The sequence below is a fragment of the Chrysemys picta genome, chromosome 8, assembly GCF_011386835.1.
Source record: "Chrysemys picta bellii isolate R12L10 chromosome 8, ASM1138683v2, whole genome shotgun sequence".
In the NCBI taxonomy this organism is placed as follows: domain Eukaryota; kingdom Metazoa; phylum Chordata; order Testudines; family Emydidae; genus Chrysemys; species Chrysemys picta.
In genome coordinates, this window is record NC_088798.1 from 85,705,212 (window position 1) to 85,724,840 (window position 19,629).

Here is a 19,629-nt window from a genome sequence, read left to right on the forward strand (position 1 = left end):
AACTGGTTCTAGCAGGTTCCTGATTACTGTAGTGCAGCCCCCGCTCTGGTCACTCAGGGAACAGAAAACTACTCATCCAGTGACCAGTATATTTGCCCTCTACCACACTCCTGTACCCCACTGGTCTGGGTCTGTCACAGTCAATACATCCAGACTGTGTCTAAATCTTGTCTTACTTCTGCATAGCAGTTCTATGATATGGCTTTTCCTTTCCATCCACACAGCTAAAACTGTCGACCACGTTCTCATCTCGCCTCTCAGTTACTGCAAAATCTTTCTTTCTGACCTTGACAAATGCAAGCTTGCCCTGTTCCTATCCATTCAGAATGCTACTGCTAAATTAATGTTGCCTACCCCATTGCTTTGACTATGACACCTCTCTCTTTGAATTCCTCCATTGGCTTCCTCTTCTTCTCTAGCTCATCAAACTGAAGATGCTTATATTCACTTCCAAGGCCCTTTGCACTCAATGCCCAACCACACATAATCTCTCATTTGTTATCAAGCTATCAATACTCACCCCCAGTTGGCCTAGGATGCCAGCCTCCAATGCCAACGTGTTACGTTTTCAAACAAACCCCTTTGTGCTTTCTCCTATCCTGCCCCCCACACATGTTAGGCACTTCCTACAAACATCTACAAGTTCCTCATTTTCTACTCCTTTGTTTTGATGGCTATAAAAATCTTAACAATAGTTGGAATGTGGGGAGCAGAGGCCACTGCCTGTCATGCTGACCAGTATTGTCTCATTGTTCACTTGTACTCCCATCAGTCTGTATCCATCAGTTGTCTCTTCTCTTATATTTACATTGTAAGCTCTGTGGGACAGACTGTCTTTTAGTTCCATTTTTGTACAGTGGCTAATACAATGGGGTCCTTATCCATGACTAGGGCTCCTGGGAGCCACAGTAATACAAATAAATAATAATAATTAAGTAATAATACCTTTATATATATCATGTGGACATCCAGGGTCAATGGATGCAAGGGGTGATGGGAGAAATGTGCACAGACTTTCTCACATAAGGGCCAATCAGAGTTGATGTCTTTGCATTCAGAAGAGCACAGGGACTGCTCCCTCCATGTGCCCCTCATTGGTACACATTACCCCAAAGGTGGTGAAGAGAAAGCAGATCCTTGCTTCTTCCATCTCCACCAGCTGATGAATCAAGCAACACCCCAGCTGCTGCAGCTGTACACCACTTGGGAATTCCTCTATAAGAGAAAAGCCCAAAGCAGCTAATTAAGTTTGCTTGAAAGGTACTTTCAGCCACCAGAGCAGCACAAAGCCATTTTTGAAGGGGTGGAGGGAAGGAGCAGAATCTGGCCCTTTGTATGTTTCATTGTGATTTATCAATCACTGAAATACCTGTGTACTTGACATTTTTTTCTTCTTTTTTGAAACATGTCTCTTTTGGAGGGCACCTAGGCTTTTGTGATGTTATGATTCAGCATTAGGAAGCCTATGAGGAAGATGTTTTTGTGCCTCGTACAAAGGCAAGCATAAAATAATTTTGCCATACATGACCTCTGAGCTAGATAGCATAATTTTGCATTATTTAGTATTTTTGACTGTAAATGATGGTGTTAGTGCTATTATCTAGCCCAGTTGGCACTACCATGTTCCAGAGTCATTGCTTTCAGCAGAGGCATTGTTTGGTAGTGTGTGGGCAGATGCTTCTTGCTTGGGGAATTTAGGTATTGTTTTTCAGTAAGGGAAATGAAATAGGGGCAAGTGTTATATAAACAGGTATGTACATGCCCACTGTATTCCAGATAGGCCAAATCCTACTGATCTTATTCTGCTGATGTAAGTTGGAATTTTACTGGAGTAAGGACTACATGGATTCATTCCCATACTCTTTTGGATAATAACTGGGTACATAAATTTATAAAGCGAAGAAGAACAATACAATGCTGATGCCATTGTGGAGTTAGCTTTGTCCACTGCAGTCCCTTCATTTCAAATCTTGAAAAGTGATTTTTAATTCAATATAAACCTGTGTCACATCCATCTTTCAGTGTCAGCAAGACAAGCGGGCAGCACACCAATAGCTGGAGGGCTATTCTGAGATGAAATCAGTGTGTCATCTACATAGGAATGAACATTAATACAGTGCTGATGGATTACCTCATTCACTGACAGCATGTAGATAATAGACTGAAATACAAGAGGCCAAGAACTTGGAACAAGAATGTTCAGATAAAAATAATATTTCCAGATACCATTCTTCTGGTTGTTAGCACTTAGCTTCCGTAAGAGAATACAGCAGGAATCAATGAAGGAGGCATCCTAACTTATTAACCACAAGGTTCTCAGTGCTCTTATCATCTACTTTCCTCAAAAGGAAAGGATACTAGACTGCCTAGTGAGTTAAAATGCACTGGAATGCCACCTCTGGAGACATTTACTGTTTCACACTTGAAATATGTTTGAAGGTCTTAGTCACACACAGGTAGTATCTGTATATATTCTGTAACTGTTGCATTGTTTTTCCATTGATTTCAATGGAAACGAGATTAGTCTTTCATAAATTTTTGCTCATATGGGATTGGATTTATAAGCTAAGTAGTTGCGTATCAGGGTGCTGCAAGTCCGGATTGAACCATATCAAATGCCTTACTGAAATAGAGGTAAATTAGATCCGCTGCATTTCCTTTGTCTAAAAAATCTGTTACCTTCCCAAAGAAGGAGATCAGGTTGGTTTGGCACAATCTACCTTTTGTAAAACCATGTTGTATTTTGTCCCAATTACCATTGACCTCAATGTCCTTGACTATTTTTTCCTTCAATTTTTTTCCCAAGACCTTGCATACTACAGATGTCAAACTGACAGGCCTGTAGTTGCTGGGATCACTTTTTTTCCCTTTCTTAAAGATAGGAACTATGTTAGCAATTCTCCCGTCATACGGTACAACCCCTGAGTTTACAGATTCATTAAAAATTCTTGCTAATGGGCTTGGAATTTCATGTGTCAGTTCCTCTAATATTCTTGGATGAAGATTATCTGGGCCCCCTGATTTCGTCCCATTAAGCTGTTCGAGTTTGGCTTCTACCTCGGCTGGGGTAATATCTACCTCCATATCCTCATTCCTAATTGTCATCCAACCATTATCCCTAAGCTCCTCATTAGCCTCATTAAAGACTGAGGCAAAGTATTTGTTTAGATATTGGGCCATGCCTAGATTATCCTTAACCTCCACTCCATCCTCAGTGTTTAGCGGTCCACTTCTTCTTTCTTTGTTTTCTTCTTATTTATATGGCTATAGAACCTTTTACTATTGGTTGTAATTCCCTTTGCGAGGTCCAACTCCACATGGCTTTTGGCCTTTCTAACTTTATCCCTACATGTTCTGACCTCAATAAGGTAGCTTTCCTTGCTGATCAGTCCCATCTTCCACTCCTTGTAGGCTTTCTGCTTTTTCTTAATCACCTCTCTGAGATGCTTGCTCATCCAGCTTGGTCTACAACTCCTGCCTATGATTTTTTTCCCCTTTCTTGGGATGGAGGCTTCTGATAGTTTCTGCAACTTTGACTTGAAGTAATTCCAGGCTTCCTCCACCTTTAGATCCCCAAGTTCTTCAGTCCAATCCACTTCCCTAACTAATTTCCTTAATTCTTTAAAGTTGCCCATTTGAAAAACCCTAGTCACAGATCTATTTTTGTTTATCCTTCCATTTAGTTTAAACTGAATTAGCTCATGATCGCTCAAACCAAGGTTGTCCCCTACAACCATTTCTTCTATGAGGTCCTCACTACTCACCAAAACCAAATCTAAAATGGCATCCCCTCTTGTTGGTTCAGCTACTACTTGGTGAAGGAATCCATCAGCTATCACATTTAGGAAAATCTAAGCCCTATTATTATTACTAGCACTTGTCCTCCAGTCTATATCTAGGAAGTTAAAGTCTCCCATGATCACACAATTCCCATTAGTATTTACTTCATTAAAAACATTAAAAAGGTTTCTATCCATATCCAAATCAGATCCTGGCAGTCTGTAGTACACCCCAAGCACTAGCCCAGGGGAGGCTCTAGTAGCTTTCTTCCCCAATGTGTTTTTTGCCCAGACAGACTCTGTCTTATCCATTCCATCACTTCTTATTTCTTTACAGTCTACCTCATCATTGATATACAATGCTACTCCACCACCTTTGCCTTTATTTCTGTCTTTCCTAAACAGCACATACCCTTCAATACCTGTACTCCAGTCATGACTACTACTCCACCATGTTTCTGTTATCCCTATAATATCCAGTTTCATTTCCTGCACCAGTTACTCTAGTTCCTCCATTTTCTTACCTAGGCTCCTCGCATTGGTGTACAAACATCTTACTTCTTGCTGTTTGGCTTCACTCACATTCTTTACCCAATTAGGCCTAGACATTCTACCACCAGTATCACCTATTAGAGTTGTATCTATAGTACCCTTCCTCCATATGTCCATTCTCCTACCCATGACAGTATCCTTTCTTGCTTCGTTTTCTTGCCTCTCAATGTTAAAATCCGGCATGGAGATTACCTGGACATCTCCCAATCATCTCCCCCCAATGCCTAGTTTAAAGCTCTCTTAATCAGTTGTGCCAGCCTCCATCCTAGAAGTTTATTTCCATCCCTACTCAGGTGAAGTCCATCCCGAGAGAACAGTCCTCTGTCCATGAATGCCTCCCAGTGGCCATACATCCCAAAGGCTTCCTTATAGCACCACTGCCTGAACCATCTGTTGATCGCCATAATCTTGTCACACCTTTGTTGCCCTTTTCTAGGAACAGGCAGAATCCCCACTGAAGATCACCTGAGCCTCGATTTCCTTAAGTGTCTTCCCTAGCCTGGCATAGTCTCCCTTGATACGTTCCAGCGAGACTCTAACCGAATCATTCATTCCCACATGAAGGACAATCAGTGGATTCTTTCCCGCTCCCGTTAGGATCCTCTTCAGCCTCAGGTCCACATCCCATATCTTAGCACCCAGCAGACAGCACACCCTTCTGTTCTCTGTATCAGCTCTGGTTACAGGCCTGTCTATCCTTCTCAGTAAGGAGTCCCCAATCACATAGACCTGCCTTTTCTGGTGACTGTGTGATTCTCTGGTCTATCCCCTGTTCCCTCTGACTGCAAGTCCTTTCAATTCCTATTCACCCTTGCAATCCTCTGCAACCCATCCTGTATCCCCCTGGGACTCATGTTTGGTGTTATCTCCATTGACTCTTCCCCTCTCCTTATAGGGCTAGCTGCTCTTCTCTTCTTCCTTGCCCTCCCACCTTCAGCGACCACCTGCTGTGCACCTTCTTCATTTTCCAACTCCGCAAACCTGTTCCTGAGCTCTATTGCTCCTTCACTAGCCTGTCTTTTCTTCTGCCTGGTTCTCTTAGTCACATGCTTCCACCATCCACTTTCCTCACCCAGCAGTCTCCCTGCAGAGTTCTTTGGTCCTGCTTCCATCTACAAGTCTGAGCTTTTCCCTTCGACCTTCTCATGTCTTTGCTCCATCATCTGCTTGAATCCCCTTCTAAACTCGACCGGAGTTTCCACCTGCATCTCCAATCCTCAGATCTTTTCTTCCATCAGCTCTATCAGGCAGCACTTCATGCAGACAAAACTCTTTTCAGGAACCCGCTCCAGTATCATGTACATGCTGCAGCTTCCACATCCAGTCATCTTCATTGTGTCTTCCACTGCTTGGGTCACTACAACTGCTGCCTCTGTATCTGTCATAGGCTTCCCACCTAAATCCTGTAAATCTGGGAAACACAAACTAACCCAAAACACCACCGCCCACAGCAAAACAAACCCCCAACAAGCACCAAAACACTGCTAGAACACTGCACACTCTTCAGTAGCCTGTGTGTTCCTCTGCCTGTCTCTCTTAGTCTTCCTCCAAACTCCCCCTGTAAACTCCCATTCAAACTCCCCTGTTTACAGCTCTGTTTGCTGGCTCCTGTGCCGTTGTCATGGCACCAGTACTATTATGTATTATGAATCTTCGGGGGTAAATTCTGAAATCTTTAAGTGAATTTTGCCTCTGTAAAAACAGAATAAAAGCTGAGTAATGATGTAAAGATTTGCTCCATATAACATAGAGATGGAAAAGACAATATTCTAGTTTATCTCACTGCTAATATAGAATTGTGCCTTTTACGGGTCTTATCATTATCCATCAGCTGTCTCTGTGCCTCCTTGTTAAATCCTGTTTTCATTACAGGAGTATTAGGAAGGAGAATGATTTCTCAAATAAAAGAATCAATTTCATTATATAAGTCCCAGTTCCCTCTTTTCTTACATTTTTTGTTCTGTGATTTTAGTTTTATTTTGTTTTTTGATTGGATTAGAAGGAGCAATGTTGTCATATGAGATGCTATTGTCATGGAAAAAAATAACACATCAAGGACATACCGAGCAAAATAGACAGTCTGAATAAATATTTGAGTACAATTTACTGAATATTCAGACAGAGTACATTTGCCCACAAAAGGAACATTGCATGTTACAGCCTTTGTTTTAATATTAATCAGTGTAATAGAGTTCTGTAAGTTTGTTCGTGTGAAATAGATAAAAAAGAGAAGATTTACTGATATAACCATGGCTGATTGAGATCCTTGGCCACTCAGAAATTCCTTAAAACTACCTGTTAAATATTTCATATATCTGGAATTACTCTCTTGGTATTACATTTGATTTGCAAATATTGTCCAGAATGAAATATTTTAGTAGTGCTTGGTAGCAGAGTTATTTAAAGGGAATATGTCCATGCAATGGTAACCCTAATGTCCATCAGTCATCATAAAAAGTACCTTATGTCTACTGGAGATCCAGGAAGCGTGCAGTATTTGGAAACAATACAAGCTAAATTTGCACTTTTTATTCTCTGTTTCTACATGAAAATCAATAATAAACATAAAAGAGCACCTTATTCACAACCAGATTGTAACCCTTGCTGTGTGCCCATAAAAAGGAATAACATGCCTTGTTACTCCCCTGTGGTGCTAACAGCCACATGCATTGCTACTCACCCTCCTGTGCAGATGGATAGAGAATGGGCAGAACCTGGAAAAATGCTGACATCTGACTCCCTACGTAGAACAAGGGGCATCTAGGGTGACCAGACAGCAAGTGTGAAAAATTGGGGAGGGGGGGGAGGTAATAGGAGTCTATATAAGAAAAAGACCCAAAAATTGGGACTGTCCTTATAAAATCAGGACATCTGGTCACCCTAGGGGCATCACAGACTCAACTGTGAATCTAAGTGACAATCAAGTCCCTGCTCCTTTCCTAGAGCAACTCAACTATGAACTATCCCTTACTTAGGATATTACTTTCTATTGCTCAATGTCACAGAATCAATAACACACAATATCTAAGCATCATATACATCTATAGTGCTGTATACATAGTAGTGATCAAAACAGTTGTAGTACAACTATTCCTACTTATTCTTGACGCTTCAATGTTTTTCTTGAATTCTATTTGTAAGCAATTTTCAAATACTTGAACACTATTGTAATAAAGTTTAACTGTGCATATACAAAGGGGAAATTGGTGGTACATATTAAAATAGCACAGTTGCCAGTGCCTGAAATTAAAATACACCTCTACCTCAATATAACGGTGTCCTGGGGAGCCTAAAAATCTTACTGCATTATAGATGAAACCGTATTATATCGAACTTGCTTTGATCTGCCGGAGTGCGCAGCCCCGTGCTCCCAGAGCACTGCTTTACCACATTATATCCGAATTCGTGTTATATTGGGTCACGTTATATCGGAGTAGAGGTGTATCTTCCTTTTGGAGATGTAAGTCACATATACTCCTTATCCAAAAATAATGACCAAAAATACAAGATTTGTACTGTAGAGGAAAATATCCAGGAGATAGGGAGAATAGTATGGTGGTGGTTTTTTGCTTTTTAAAAAAGTGTTAAAGCTTTGATAACACTGGTCTACAATTTTTGAGAAATAGTCTGCTTCAGAGATAAAATGTGCTATTTATTATGTATTTTGATGTGCTGAATTCAAATATGACAATAAAAACAACTGATTGGCTACAGTTTCTAAGATATTTAAGTTTTTACATTTTATGTCTATGTATATTGTGTAGATAGCAGAGTTTTAATCATAAATTGTAAACCTAGGTCTTTTCATGTGTTTATGGTTGCTTTACATGATAATATTTCACCTGTCCTGTTTATGTAACACTTTAAAAATCAGCAAAAGGGTTATATACATAAAATTTATTATGAAATAAAAGGCAAAAAACTATTATGTACATAGTTTAGTCCTATTCAGTGTCTACTCAGCACTTCTTGGCTTGTCTCTTGTATTCATTAAATGAAGCATCTCTTGTCACTGTCCAGCAATAGTCTGCAAGCATGGGCTCCATTTTCCCTGATAGCGTTTCTCCATTGTTGCAATGTCCTGGTGAAATCACTCGCCATGCTTGTCGCTCACTGCTCCGTAGTTCGGTGGAAAAAAATCTAGATGAGAGTGCAAAAAATGTATCTTTAGTGACATGTTGCAACCAAGGCTGTTGTATGCCTTGAGGAGGTTTTCCACCAGCAACCTGTAGTTGTCTGCCTTGTTGTTTCCGAGAAAATTTATTGCCACTAACTGGAAGGCTTTCCATGCCATCTTTTCCTTGCCACGCAGTGCATGGTCAAAAGCATCATCTCGAAGAAGTTCACGAATCTGAGGACCAGCAAAGACACCTTCCTTTATCTTAGCTTCACTTAACCTTGGAAATTTTCCACGGAGGTACTTGAAAGCTGCTTGTGTTTTGTCAATGGCCTTGACAAAGTTCTTCATCAGACCCAGCTTGATGTGTAAGGATGGTAACAAAATCTTCCTTGATTCAACAAGTGGTGGATGCTGAACACTTTTCCTCCCAGGCTCCAATGACTGTCGGAGTGGCCAATCTTTCTTGATGTAGTGGGAATCTCTTGCACGACTATCCCATTCGCAGAGAAAACAGCAGTATTTTGTGTATTCAGTCTGCAGACCAAGCAAGAGAGCAACAACCTTCAAATCGCCACAAAGCTGCCGCTGATGTTGGTCATAGTTTATGCACCTCAAAAGTTGTTTCATGTTGTCATAGGTTTCCTTCATATGGACTGCATTACCAACTGGAATTGATGGCAAAACATTGCCATTATGCAGTAAAACAGCTTTAAGACACATCTTCAATGAATCAATGAACAGTCTCCACTTATCTGAATCGTGAACGATGTTGAGAGCTGCCATCACACCATCGATGTTGTTGCAGGCTACAAGATCACCTTTCATGAAGAAGAATGGGACAAGATCCTTTTGACAGTCACGGAACATGGAAACCCTAACATCACTTGCCAGGAGATTCCACTGCTGTAGTCTGGAGCCCAACAGCTCTGCCTTACTCTTGGGTAGTTCCAAATCCCTGACAAGGGCATTCAGTTCACCTTGTGTTATGAGGTGTAGTTCAGAGGAGGAGGATGGGAGAAAATGTGGGTCCTGTGACATTGATGGTTCAGGACCAGAAGTTTCATCCTCTTCCTCGTCTGACTCAAGCGAAAATGATTCTGGTGCATCAGGAACCGGCAGTCCTTCTCCGTGGGGAACTGGACGTATAGCTGATGGAATGTTTGGATAATACACAGTCCACTTTTTCTTCTTTGACACACCTTTCCCAACTGGAGGCACCATGCAGAAGTAACATTTGCTGGTATGATTTTGTTGGCTCTCTCCAAATCATTGGCACTGCAAAAGGCATAGATTTCCTTTTCCTGTTCAACCACTGGCGAAGATTTGTTGCACAAGTGTTGCAGCATATGTGTGGGGCCCACCTCTTGTCCTGATCTCCAATTTTGCAGCCAAAATAAAGGTGATAGGCTTTCTTAACTATAGGGTTATACTGCGCTTTTGTGATGCAAAAGTCACTTCACCACAAACATAGCAGAAGTTATCTGCACTGTTCAGACAAGTACGAGGCATCTCTGCTCACTTTGGCTAAACAGAAATGTGTCCCTTTGCAAAATCAAACACTGACAAATAAGAGAGCACAACACTGTATGATTTCTAGAGCTGATATAGGGCAATTTGTTCAGCAGAGTGATGTAAGCTTCGTTATGATTGCATCATCCATGACTGCTAGGAATAACATGATGCAATTCATATCATGTATGACGCAATACCAGCGTCAGATTGCATCATTCATTGTTTTGCCTAAAAAGCAAGTACTGTCCAAACCCAATCATAGATTTATTCATAGATCCAGTCAAAGATGTATTTTAGTCACTTCTGGTTTAAATTGAGATCCCTTCCCTTTATAACTCACTTATCCTCCGCCATTCCCAAGTCAAGGGTCATATATACTGACCCAATAGCATATCTTGAAAACTAGAGCTAATCAACAATTTTAAGCATCATTTTCGTTCTCAGTGACCCAGAATTAGTAAAGTTTGACTACATTTATTTCAGAAGCATTTTGGCTGTAGAGCAGTGTAATATTAAACAATTAACCCCAAGAAACCAGTGATGCAGAAAGAAAATTCATAACGAATTTTTAGCTGAATGTTCCAAGGCTAGAATCTTGTTAACCAGTAAAACAGAGCTGACTCAATGGTCATTGTTAAGTACAATATGGCCTTTCCTCCCTTCAGATTAGTCCTGTGTCCAAGGCTTTCAGTTTTTGGAGCAGGTACCACACTGTTAAGTCAATAATTCAAACAGCAAGGGGCCAAATGCATTACTGCAGCAGCATAAACTAGCACTCTTAGCTTCCTTAAAACTAAATTCTAGAATCACATTCTTCATGCTAGAAAGGGTTTCTAAATGAACTTTAAACAGTGTGCAAATGCCTGCAAACAAGGCAACTGCTGAGCAAACATTCTACATAGCTGAGTAAATATGTTAAAATGTCATGGCAGCAAAGCACTCGAGAGATGCTTTAGGAATTATTGCACAATCAAGTTCCTTCCCATGAAACTATTTGTAAAAATTAGCAAAGTGAAATTTGAACGATGATACATTCAGAGCTGGGCTTGAATGGATGCTAATATGGAGACTCAAGGTTTGAAGTGATTCTGCTGTACGTTAATGGAAGGCAACACATGGTTGAGGGCAGTAAAGACCCACATTCATTGGGTGGGAAAAAGAAATTCACAGCTTGTGACTCCACTTCAAACATTTAACATTTTACACTACTGTCAAATATCATGGAAAATTACTGTTCTTAGAAGTATCTACAATAAAGTGCCCCTGAATGACAAGATAGAATACTGAAGATCATATTAGAATTGGATCTTTAGTCTCAGTACAAGTTCAGCATCTTGATCAAAGGAAGTGTATCCAGTGGTTCACATATCTGCATGGCAGTTTGTTTGTTTGTGTGAAAGTAGCTAGCTAGCCAGCTACTTATAGCTCATCACCAAAATATCTGAGGTGACATGAATTCATACACTATTGTATTGTTCATCAATATTTGAACCAAAACAGATGATCTTGCACATTTGAATACTGATTCTTATAATGAGGACAAATACTTCTTATGGATAGATCGAACCCCTGGCAGCAACTACAATGTTTCTCTGATAGTAAAATACTGTTTTCTGTAAGCTGTTTTCTGCCTTGGGAAGATTCCCCGATGTTTACGTCCTCTTCAATTTCAATGTACTTTATTAAATAATGCTTTGTATTCCTCAAACTGTAATTTTTCTCTCAAAGGACATTCTACCTGCTAAGATTATGATAATGTACCAACACAGAGAGAAAAAAATCCATATGGTCTTTCTATCAACTTGGATGAAAGCATGTGGATTCTTAATATAAAATCTGATTTAATATGTACTGTATATTAAGCTTCCTCCATAATATTGCTTTTTAAGTTTCTATAATCCTTGGAAAAAATGATATTTAAACTAAGTAGGGTGCTGGGTTGTTCTAGTGTCATGACCATCGAGATAGAAAGAATATTGAGATGTTTTTCATATTCATCAAAATAACAAAATACAAATGCATGCTCTGGGAAAAAAAGAGGAAACTGTCAAGGCTATAACTGCTAGTCTAAACAGTCTGAGCTTATAGTTTTCTGGGTTTTGTCTGTTAAACTATCTCAGCTACTTAGGAGTTAGGTTTATGTAAAAATCTGTTAAGTTCTGGTGGTAAAAAAACCACATCACTATTTTCCCTGAAAAAACAAGCTAACAAACCAAAGGGTATCAGTACCTAGCAGTAAAATAACTTTACAAGATCAATAGATCTTTTAATGCACTGTATTGTATACACAGAAGTGGATTTTAGTGTATATTTTGATTAGCACAAAATCTTTTTAATGACTTTTCAAAATGCCACATCCTAGTGTTCTAAAATAAATGTTTTAAAGGAAAATATATTGTAGCTTTTTCAACAGATTCATGAATGTAAAATATGAAATCAATGCTCTACATTTGCATTTGCACAGTAACTTTAACTTGCTGCAAGGTTCCACAGTAACTGAATAGCTAAGATGCTCCTCAGTTCAAAGCCTCAACATGAAGGACCAAATTCTGACTTGAGAGCCATATCGGAATATGAACATAAATATAGATGATTGTGGGTAGGCAGACTGTCTTTATCCATCTATACACCTAAAATTATTTTCTTACAATTCTGGCCAAAAACATCAACTTTACACAAACCAATGATAGCACGTTACATATCTGAAAATACCAAAAAGCAAACAGAGGTGTAGTTTGGCCAAAGTGGTCATCTAAAAGAGCATAAACATATCCTTTCTCCCATATCACAGAACCTGCTCCATTCACAGCACATGGACCTTTTAATGTAATATCTGAATACCTCAAAATCATTTATCAGCTTATCTTCACAATATCCTCATTTTACAGGTAGGAACCTGTGGCACGGAGAGATACTCGCAGCCCAGCTAGACAGACTCGTGCTAGTAGGGATCAAGCTAGCATACTAAAAATAGCAATGTGGATATTGTAGCTGAGTCTGGAGCTCACGCTCTCAAGCCCAATCAACCCTCTAGGCTTGAAAGCCCAAGCTTCGGCCCCAGCCACAGTAACCACAGTGCTATTTTTATTGGGCTAGCTCAAGTGTCTGCCTAGGCTGGGAGGCTCTCTCCCAGCTGCAGTGTAGACACACTTTTAAATGACTTGCTCAGAGTCACACAGAAAATCTATGGTACAGCTGGGACTTGACACTAGATTTCCTGAGTGCCATTGCCTTAGCCACAAGAATATCCTTCTTCCAGTTGTATGTTGTGGCTGTCACACTGTGTTTGGATTGGATGTCCTGATCCTCTGCAGATGCTTCAATATATGTGGGATTTTCCCACGGAGCCAGGGACATCTGAATGCTTGGGGGGAGGGGGGAGTGGGAGGTGCTCTCATTGTTCTCTTCATAGGTTGGGGTATTGTGCCTAAAATGATTAGCTGGGTGCTCTAAATTTCAGCTCACTGAATTGCCCACATAAATTTGTTCCCCTCTCCACAGATGGACTTTGCCATCCAAGGATATGTTTGGATCCTACTTAAGTTTGTAAAATAGAAGTTGAGGCCTCATGATTTGAAACAGTATTTCTAAAAATTGGTACTAAAATAGTTTACTTCATATCGATCTTAAAGATTCAAAGAACAGGTCAATGCTAATTTGGTAGAGAAGGACTTTGATGCCTATAGGTTTAAAGCTGTCAGCTTAAATTTTCATGGCCAAATCAGGAGTAACAAAAAACTATGTTCAGCTAATATTCTGAAGTAAACAACTCACTCCAGCTTACCCATTAAATGCTTGACAAAATGAACATGTTCTTTTGAATCGAGTAAATTCAGTCATTTCTTTTAACGTTCATTGTTAATGTAGATGTTCATATTTTATTGAAAAAGACGTGAAAAGGTTTAAAAAATTGATCATGAGACTGTGAATAGATGCCCTGATAAGAGGGAAATATATATTTTCTAAATATTTGTTCTTTTCGCTGGTGTAAATCAGCATGGCTCCATTGAAGTTACAATGGAGCTATGCTAATATACACCAGTTGAGGCTCTGGCCTTTATTCATTTAATAAAATGTATTACTCATCCAGAATATGTTAACTAAACCACCAGACAGTTATGAACCATTAACTATTAATAGATAAGAAATAATGTATTGAAACATTTTAAATGTACACATTTGTCAGTGTGTATTTTGTATAATGAAAGCTTGGCAAGCACTATATATAACATTTTCCTTATTTTTTGGAACAAATATACACAAATGGACACTTAAGTTGTACCCACAAAATATGCATGAGTAAGCATAAAGTAGCAAAATAGATAGCTGCAGATGACAAAGGGTAATTGCATGTGCAATCACTTGTCCATGTGTACAGTCATACATATTTGGCAAGTGTAAATTACTGAAGGTGCTTAGAAGATCTGATCTTTTATCAAATATATATTCCCAAACAAACAAAATTAAGGCAGAATTAAGGTTGAGAGTATTTATCAGCAATTTAGGGTAAAATATATTACAGGGATGTTGTAATTACCCCAAATCCAAGCATTATAATCCCAGGAAATTCAGAGTCAAAGTTATACTTAAAAGAATTACAACATGTTCAGTATGGAAGTGTACAGGTAGAGCACCCAGATAAATAGCCATGATTATGATTAAGTGATTAGTGTTGGCATCAGTTGTATTTAAGAAAATAAGTACTAAGTAAACAAAATTATTAATCATATTTATTGTTGATAGTTTGGGGCTCAAATAATGTACTAAGGAGGAATATTTAATAACTTCAGACTTCTCTAGTTCAAAACCAAAAGAGTTGGGAAATTGTTCAGCAAGTCTCTAATGCTGAGAATACAATCCTCTGAAATATTTGATAAAATTATTTAAATTAATTTTGGACAGTAATCAATAATTACAAATCTTTAAATAAGGTTACATTAACCAAACACAAAATTTATCATTTCTTACGTATTGTAGGATACTTATATTCATTATTGAGGGGTTTTAGTTGTCACCTTTAGTTCATATATTTTCTGGATATTTTGAATCCTTCTCTCAGGTCTTTGACTTGTTTTAAAGAATTTAAAATTCATTAAACAAGATGAAAAACTGAGAAAAGTTGAACCATTCAGAAAAACAAGAGCAGCCCAACACTGAAGATGAGGAGAGAAAAATAATCTGAACAGCATAGATTTTTCCTCATTGCACAAAGTGCCCCTTTGATATATACATACTGTGGAATTTGCTGTAGTGAATTCAGATACAGTGAAACTCTATATAGTGCAAAGTAATATGAAAGACATTGCTGCAATATATTGAATCAATGAATACACAGTGCACAGTTACGTTTTTCTGGGGGGGAACAATTACTTTACTATGAAAGGCTTCTATTTATATTTATATTTATATTTTTACTTGCATCCCTTAAATTCCAGGACAGTGGGAACAGAAAATTTTAAAGAAAAACACAATACCCAGGAGCTGATGTAACAGTTATCAGTGATATAATATTGGTAATATTAAAAATATTCAGATTAGTATGTTATATTTTATGAAGCTATACAATATAACATTCAGATGATAACACATTTGCCCTTATATTTTTTTATGTCAAAATAAACAAGACAAGTGAAGTGATAAGTAATTTAAATTCTACAAACAAAACTAGACCAGCTGTGTATAAGTGGAAATTATTAAAATAAATTATTCCAGAGGGGAAAAAAATTCTTTAAATTACCTTTTCTGAAGAGAGGAGGCAAATATTGATCCTGTTACAAAATATCTGAATGTAGGGGATATCTTTAGCAGCTTTTGATAGGGGTTCACTTATTTAATTGATATGCAAACTAGCAATAGGTGTGTTGTGGAACTGCTATGTGTCTTTCATATACTATCAGAAAAGAAATATGAACACTTTTGGAGTCTCATAAATGTTCATAACTCAGTGGAAAATTGTGAATAAGATTATTTAGATCATGCCATTGTAAACCTAGGAGTGTAATTTTGACTTTAAAATGAGTCTTGGAATAAAGTGTGACATGATGAAAAATAGGTGAATTATTGGGTGAAGAATTCTAATTCTTAACAGTTTGATTTCAATCTCAGACATCTCCCATTTAATATCTTATATGGACACAACATCAATACTGAATGTAGAGATATCATATCACACTCTCACAAATTCATCTACAGTGTGTGTTCGGGGTGGGGTTGGAGTGCTGAAGGTTATTAGCCTGATTCTGATCTCATTTATGGCTTCTCGGATGTCAGTATACGCCATTGATATACACTACTGCAAGATTGATCAGAATCAGGCTCTTTGCAGGAAGTTGTCTTGAAGAAAGTAGATTTTTCTTGCTTCTAAACTTCTCTCAAGTTTTCCAGTGACTGTAGCTGGAGTACTGATGCAAGTCGCCCAGAAACTACTTCATCCCATTGTCTGACTGGAGATATAGGGTCTAGAAATGCTGGGTCAGGAGAAATAACTTTAGAAGTATCAAGTCATTGAGAGTAGTAAATTCTAGAAATGGCAGGTCAGAGGGAAAATTAACAACTGGATTTTTCCTCCACCCATTGCACATAGAATAGGAATGGATTGTTCACATCTTTAAAGTGTTGACACATTGTTTAGGAAGCTTCAAAACGGATGATCTGGCCTTAGCAATAGCTCCAATGGAAGTAATTTGTCACCTGGCAGAAGAAAAAAAACAGAACAGTTAATTTATGTTGTGTTGCTTCAGAACGCATTGTGTGATGATGTAGTGTTGCTGACTTTGGTGATCACAAAAATTAAGGAACTGTTTATCTTAAAAGAAGGTAGATGAAGGAAACAAAATACCACAACCTTCTCTAGTCTCTGAAGATAAATACCCAATAGTGGCCTGAACAAAGTAATCCTGTATACATAAACCGCACATTCTGATACTTGGTCTGCATTATGGACCTTATCCTGCAAAGTGCAGAATGCCTTCTGGGTCACAATAGTCAAAAGGGATTCGAGGGTGCTTAGCTCATAATGGGAGGCACCAGCACTTTGCATGTGAGACCTATTATGGTCTGGTGATCCTTGGGAACTACTTAGATTTGGCATGAGGCTGGACACCATCCCAACTGAATCAAATCAGAATATTTTCAGCTAGTACAGATAACATCCCCTCGCAGTTCCCATTAGCACTTTAATAAGTGGTACAGACACTTTAGGACCCACCGTCATGGCACTCCTCTGTCTCCAGTTGCCTAATGAAGAGAAGCAACATTTGCCTGAAGAGGGAAGATAAGACATTGAGGGAGACAGACAAAACAGCTGTGTATATTTAAAAAAAAACACATATAAAGGGGGCAGTCTCTTCAGAAGGCTAATACTGCTAGGAAGAATTTATATATAAAAGTGTGTGCTTTTTGTTTTACTTATTTTGCATTATGAATCTCTCTACAATTAATAACCTAAGGATTAATCATAGAACTAGAAGGGACCTCGAGAGGTGATCTAGTCTAGTCCCCTGCACTCATGGCAGGACTAAGTATTATCTAGACCATTAAGGGCTGGTAGGGAGAGATTTTATTTACCATAGCCTCTCTAAAACAAATACTAGCCCTCTTTTCCCAAAAAAGAGGGATGAGAGCTTTTTCCAGACCCAAAAAAGGATCTCCTATTGGTTGAGGAAAGGACTAACTGGGCTTAACTATGAACACTTTATAATCCATTGTGTAATGTCTTAAGTAGAGGAAGAAGTATCACAACTTAGCATACATATAAAATAATTTGTTATTCTAAATGGACCCAAGTAAATATGGATGCTGTTTGGAGATATATAAATCTGTATAGTTTCAGTAACTACACAGTTTTAATTTATTTGAGCCATTTGCTGAGTCCTCATTCAAACAGACCCTTAATGTAAAACAATGTTGTTGAACAGAATAGACCTCAAAGTCATTAAAAATTTATGTTATCATTACTGTGCTGTGCCTTAAACAACCATGGTTTAGGAATATAAGACTCTGTACTCTCCTGAGTACATCACATTTGTATGGAAGTCACATTGTTTTTCTATTACAGACGGGTTTCAAGGCAAAAACAGAGACACATTTTCTTTCTTTCTGTATATTGAGTTTCATTTACATTTTTGCAGGGAATGTCACTTAAAATAGGTGACATCCTGACAGCTATGGAGAATCACGGAAACTGGACGCTCTTTGATATTGTGTTGGAAAATGCCATCAAAAATCTAGTGTACGGCACTGTTACTCAATAATCCTGAAAGGGGAGTGTGGATGATTTGCAAAGAGTTCAGCTTGCCAGTAGACTTACTTTATAATGATTACATTCACTTCGACCCCTGTCTTGCAAGACTATGAAAGCTTAACTTGCCTATAATTAACAGAATGAGGGAAACCGTGTACTTTAGCTGTTGGAATATGGAACTGGAAATGAGACACAATGGGTCATCTTCTGGACTCTGCCACTGACTTCCTGGGTAAGTTTGGGTAAAACACTTGACTTACACTGGTGTGAATGAGGTATAACTCCACTAAATTCAATGAAGTTACATTAGTGTAAAACCACTGTGCATAAGAGGAGAAATGAGCCCAATATCTCTGTCCTTCTGTTGTTCCATTTGTAGGTTTGAGATATTAACTACCAGCCTTTGTAAATTACTTTAGGATTCTCAGATGATAGGCACCATATAAATTCAAAGGGAATCATCTGCTTGTAACCAGAAAAAAAAAGAGATAGTTGTGAATTACAGAAATTAGATTTTTTTTAAAAGTTAGTTTAAAAATAGGATCCAGATTACACTTCTCTACAACCAAAGAATAAAATGGTAAACAAAAAATCACACCTGAAATGAGTACTTTTTTGTTCTACAAATAAAAGCACACAACTCATATTTTAATATCAATAGATATCAATGGATGTGCCCTCTCTCCCCCGCCACAGCAGCCCCTGAGCTGGGGCTGGAAAGGAGGGCTGTCTCACCTCAGCAGCCGCAGCCCTGGAGCTGGGGAAAGTCGCCTCTTTCTCCGGCTGTCCCAAATTCTCCCCCGCCTTTTAAGACCACTGCCCCCCCCCACACACACACCTACCTCCTATTTCCCCCAAGGCCACCACCTCACCTTACATGTGCATCTTCTCCAGGGTCCAGGCATCTAATTAGTGGAGCCATGCCCGAGCGGCTCCACTAATTAGGTGGGTGGCCCTTCATTCTCTGGTGTGCGGCCGCCCAGATGCGTACTTTAGAGGGAACTATCTGTGGACCACCTGAATGGAGCTCGCAGGTCACTGGTGGTCTGCGGACCACAGTTTGAGAACCTGAGAAGTGTGAGCAACAAGGGTGATGTCGTGGTTGGAGTCTGCTATAGACCACCAGACCAGGGGGATGAGGTGGATGAGGCTTTCTTCTGGCAACTAGCAGAAGTTGCTAGATCGCAGGCCCTGGTTCTCATGGGAGACTTTAATCACCCTGATATCTGCTGGGAGAGCAATACAGCGGTGCACAGACAATCCAGGAAGTTTTTGGAAAGTGTAGGGGACAATTTCCTGGTGCAAGTGCTGGAGGAACCAACTAAGGGCAGAGCTTTTCTTGACCTGCTGCTCACAAACAGGGAAGAATTAGTAGGGGAAGCAAAAGTGGATGGGAACCTGGGAGGCAGTGACCATGAGATGGT

At 39.1% G+C, this 19,629-nt stretch overlaps 1 long non-coding RNA gene across 3 annotated transcripts in view; it reads right to left on the reverse strand.

Moving 5' to 3' along the window:
• Positions 1-12,375: 12,375 nt before the first annotated feature.
• Positions 12,376-19,629, reverse strand: part of LOC112058776 (uncharacterized) — a 57,179-nt gene continuing 49,925 nt past the window's right edge. Inside the window, exons 5-6 of one of the 3 annotated variants that reach the window (XR_006174543.2) lie at positions 17,171-17,223; positions 12,376-16,653 (exon numbers count right to left, since the gene is read on the reverse strand). This is a non-coding gene — a long non-coding RNA (uncharacterized LOC112058776). The remainder of the gene's footprint in view (positions 16,654-17,170; positions 17,224-19,629) is intronic. The other 2 variants (XR_006174544.2, XR_002887944.3) reach the window with 2 other exon arrangements.